Here is a 5,000-nt window from a genome sequence, read left to right on the forward strand (position 1 = left end):
TGTATATGTAGATATGTATATATATATATACACAGTGGTGTGAAAAACTATTTGCCCCCTTCCTGATTTCTTATTCTTTTGCATGTTTGTCACACAAAATGTTTCTGATCATCAAACACATTTAACCGTTAGTCAAATATAACAAAAGTAAACACAAAATGCAGTTTTTAAATGATGGTTTTTATTATTTAGGGAGAAAAAAAATCCAAACCTACATGGCCCTGTGTGAAAAAGTAATTGCCCCCTTGTTAAAAAATAACCTAACTGTGGTGTATCACACCTGAGTTCAATTTCCGTAGCCACCCCCAGGCCTGATTACTGCCACACCTGTTTCAATCAAGAAATCACTTAAATAGGAGCTGCCTAACACAGAGAAGTAGACCAAAAGCACCTCAAAAGCTAGACATCATGCCAAGATCCAAAGAAATTCAGGAACAAATGAGAACAGAAGTAATTGAGATCTATCAGTCTGGTAAAGGTTATAAAGCCTTTTCTAAAGCTTTGGGACTCCAGCAAACCACAGTGAGAGCCATTTATCCACAAATGGCAAAAACATGGAACAGTGGTGAACCTTCCCAGGAGTGGCCGGCCGACCAAAATTACCCCAAGAGCGCAGAGACGACTCATCCGAGAGGTCACAAAAGACTCCAGGACAATGTCTAAAGAACTGCAGGCCTCACTTGCCTAGGTTCAGGGGGCAATTACTTTTTCACACAGGGCCATGTAGGTTTGGATTTTTTTTTCTCCCTAAATAATAAAAACCACCATTTACAAACTGCATTTTGTGTTTACTTGTGTTATATTTGACTAATGGTTAAATGTGTTTGATGATCAGAAACATTTTGTGTGACAAACATGCAAAAGAATAAGAAATCAGGAAGGGGGCAAATAGTTTTTCACACCACTGTATATATATATATGTGTAGATATGTATGTATGTAGATATGTATATATATAGATATATATATATATATATATATATGTAGATATGTATATATATAGATATATATATATATATATATATATATATATATATGTAGATATGTATATATATATAGATATATATATATATGTAGATATGTATATATATATATAGATATATATATATATATGTAGATATGTATATATATATATAGATATAGATATATATATATATATATGTAGATATGTATATATATATATAGATATATATATATATATATATATATGTAGATATGTATATATATATATATATATGTAGATATGTATATATATATAGATATATATATATATGTAGATATGTATATATATATAGATATATATATATATGTAGATATGTATATATATATATGTAGATATGTGTATATATATATATATATATATATATATATGTAGATATGTGTGTATATATATAGATATGTAGATATATATATATATGTAGATATGTAGATATGTGTATATATATATATATATATATATATATATATATATATGTAGATATGTAGATATGTATATATATATATATATATATATATATATATGTATATATATGTAGATATGTATATATCCCCTCCTTTAACCGTCACCTTATCGTGGTGGAGGGGTTTGCGTGTCCCAATGATCCTAGGAGCTCTGTTGTCCGGGGCTTTATGCCCCTGGTAGGGCCACCCAAGGCAAACTGGTCCTAGGTGAGGGATGAGACAAAGAGCGGTTAAACAAACCTCCTATGAAGAAAAACAATTTTGGATGGCGTTTTCCCTTGCCCGGACGCGGGTCACCGGGGCCCCACTCTGGAGCCAGGCCTGGAGGTGGGGCTCGATGGCGAGCGCCTGGTGGCCGGGCCTGCACCCATGGGGCTCGGCCGGGCACAGCCCGAAGAGGCAACGTGGGTCCCCCTTCCCATGGGCTCACCACCTATGGGAGGGGCCAAGGAGGTCGGGTGCAGTGTGAGTTGGGTGGTGGCCGAAGGCGGGGACCTTGGCGGTCCGATCCTTGGCTACAGAAACTGGCTCTTGGGACGTGGAATGTCACCTCTCTGAAGGGGAAGGAGCCTGAGCTAGTGCGCGAAGTTGAGAGGTTCCGGCTAGATATAGTCGGACTCACCTCGACGCACAGCTTGGACTCTGGAACCAATCTCCTTGAGAGGGGCTGGACTCTGTACCACTCTGGAGTTGCCCCCGGTGAGAGGCGCCGAGCAGGTGTGGGTATACTTATTGCCCCCCAACTTGGAGCCTGTACATTGGGGTTTACCCCGGTGGACGAGAGGGTAGCCTCCCTTCGCCTTCGGGTGGGGGGACGGGTCCTAACTGTTGTTTGTGCGTATGCACCGAACAGCAGTTCAGAGTACCCACCCTTTTTGGAGTCCCTGGAGGGGGTGCTAGAGGGCATACCTTCTGGGGACTCCCTCGTTCTGCTGGGAGACTTCAATGCTCACGTGGGCAATGACAGTGAGACCTGGAAGGGCGTGATTGGGAGGAATGGCCCCCCCCGATCAGAACCCGAGTGGTGTTTTGTTATTGGACTTCTGTGCTCGTCACGGATTGTCCATAACGAACACCATGTTCAAGCATAGGGGTGTTCATATGTGCACTTGGCACCAGGACACCCTAGGCCTCAGTTCGATGATCGACTTTGTGCTCGTGTCGTCGGACTTGCGGCCACATGTCTTGGACACTCGGGTGAAGAGAAGGGCGGAGCTGTTAACGGATCACCACCTGGTGGTGAGTTGGCTTCGATGGTGGGGGGAGGATGCCGGTCAGGCGTGGTAGGCCCAAACGTGTTGTGAGGGTCTGCTGGGAACGTCTGGCAGAGCCCCCTGTCAGAAGTAGCTTCAACTCCCACCTCCGGCAGAACTTCGACCACATCCCGAGGGAGGTGGGGGACATTGAGTCCGAATGGGCCATGTTCCGTGCCTCTATTGTTGAGGCAGCTGACCGGAGCTGTGGCCGTAAGGTGGTCGGTGCCTGTCGTGGCGGCAATCCCCGAACCCGTTGGTGGACACCGGCGGTGAAGGATGCCGTCAAGCTGAAGAAGGAGTCCTACAGGACCCTTTTGTCCTGTAGGACCCCGGAGGCAGCTGATAGGTACCGGCAGGCCAAGCGGAATGCGGCTTTGGTGGTTGCTGAGACAAAAACTCGGGCGTGGGAGGAGTTTGGGGAGGCCATGGAGAACGACTTTCAGACGGCTTCGAGGAGATTCTGGTCCACCATCCGGCGTCTCAGGAAGGGGAAGCAGTGCAGTGTCAACACTGTATATGGTGGGGATGGTGCGCTGCTGACCTCGACTCGGGACGTTGTGGGTCGGTGGGGGGGAATACTTCGAAGACCTCCTCAATCCCATTAACATGCCTTCCAATGAGGAAGCAGAGCCTGGGGACTCAGAGGTGGGCTCCCCCATCTCTGGGACTGAGGTCACCGAGGTGGTCAAAAAACTCCTTGGTGGCAGGGCCCCAGGGTTGGATGAGATACGCCCGGAGTTCCTCAAGGCTCTGGATGTTGTAGGACTGTCTTGGCTGACACGCCTCTGCAACATCGCATGGACATCAGGGACAGTGCCTCTGGATTGGCAGACCGGGGTGGTGGTCCCCCTCTTTAAGAAGGGGGATCGGAGGGTGTGTTCCAACTACAGAGGGATCACACTCCTCAGCCTCCCTGGAAAAGTCTATTCAGGGGTCCTGAAGAGGAGGGTCCGTCGGATAGTCGAGCCTCGGATTCAGGAGGAACAGTGTGGTTTTCGTCCTGGTCGCGGAACAGTGGACCAGCTCTATACCCTTAACAGGGTCCTGGAGGGTGCATGGGAGTTTGCCCAACCAGTCTACATGTGTTTTGTAGACTTGGAAAAGGCATTCGACCGTGTCCCTCGGGGAATCCTGTGGGGGGTACTCCGAGAGTATGGGGTACCGGCCCCCCTGATAAGGGCTGTTCAGTCCCTGTACAATCGGTGCCAGAGCTTGGTCCGCATTGCCGGCAGTAAGTCGAACCCATTTCCAGTGAGAGTTGGACTCCGCCAGGGCTGCCCTTTGTCACCGATTCTGTTCATAACTTTTATGGACAGAATTTCTAGGCGCAGCCAGGGCGTTGAGAGGGTCCGGTTTGGTGGGCTCAGGATTGGGTCACTGCTTTTTGCAGATGATGTTGTCCTGTTTGCTTCATCAGGCCGTGATCTTCAGCTCTCTCTGGATCGGTTCGCAGCCGAGTGTGAAGCGGCTGGGATGAGAATCAGCACCTCCAAATCCGAGACCATGGTCCTCAGCCGGAAAAGGGTGGAGTGCCCTCTCAGGGTTGGTAGCGAGATCCTGCCCCAAGTGGAGGAGTTCAAGTATCTCGGGGTCTTGTTCACGAGTGAGGGAAGAATGGAGCGTGAGATCGACAGGCGGATCAGTGCGGCATCCGCAGTAATGCGGGCTCTGCATCGGTCTGTCGTGGTGAAAAAGGAGCTGAGCCGCAAGGCGAAGCTCTCAATTTACCAGTCGATCTATGTTCCTACCCTCACCTATGGTCATGAGCTATGGGTAGTGACCGAAAGAACGAGATCGCGAATACAAGCGGCTGAAATGAGTTTCCTCCGCAGGGTGTCTGGGCTTTCCCTTAAAGATAGGGTGAAAAGCTCAGTCATCCGGGAGGGGCTCAGAGTAGAGCCGCTGCTCCTCCGCATCGAGAGGAGTCAGATGAGGTGGCTCGGGCATCTGATCAGGATGCCTCCTGGACGCCTCCCTGGTGAGGTGTTCCGGGCACGTCTAACCGGGAGGAGGCCCCGGGGAAGACCCAGGACACGCTGGAGGGACTATGTCTCTCGACTGGCCTGGGAACGCCTTGGGATTCTCCCGGAAGAGCTAGAAGAAGTGGCCGGGGAGAGGGAAGTCTGGGCATCTCTGCTCAAGCTGCTGCCCCCGTGACCTGACCTCGGATAAGCGGGAGACAATAGATGGATGGATGGATGGATATGTATATATATGTAGATATGTAGATATGTATGTATATGTAGATATGTATATGTATATATTTGTAGATATGTATATATAT

The 5,000-nt window shown here is 47.9% G+C and overlaps 1 protein-coding gene across 4 annotated transcripts in view; it reads left to right on the forward strand.

Annotated features, from left to right (window-relative positions):
* Positions 1–5,000, forward strand: part of dis3l2 (DIS3 like 3'-5' exoribonuclease 2) — a 612,176-nt gene that overhangs the window by 179,711 nt on the left and 427,465 nt on the right. The gene's annotated exons all lie outside the window — the stretch shown is intronic.

The sequence above is a fragment of the Erpetoichthys calabaricus genome, chromosome 2 (assembly GCF_900747795.2).
Source record: "Erpetoichthys calabaricus chromosome 2, fErpCal1.3, whole genome shotgun sequence".
Classification (NCBI taxonomy): Eukaryota; Metazoa; Chordata; class Cladistia; order Polypteriformes; family Polypteridae; genus Erpetoichthys; species Erpetoichthys calabaricus.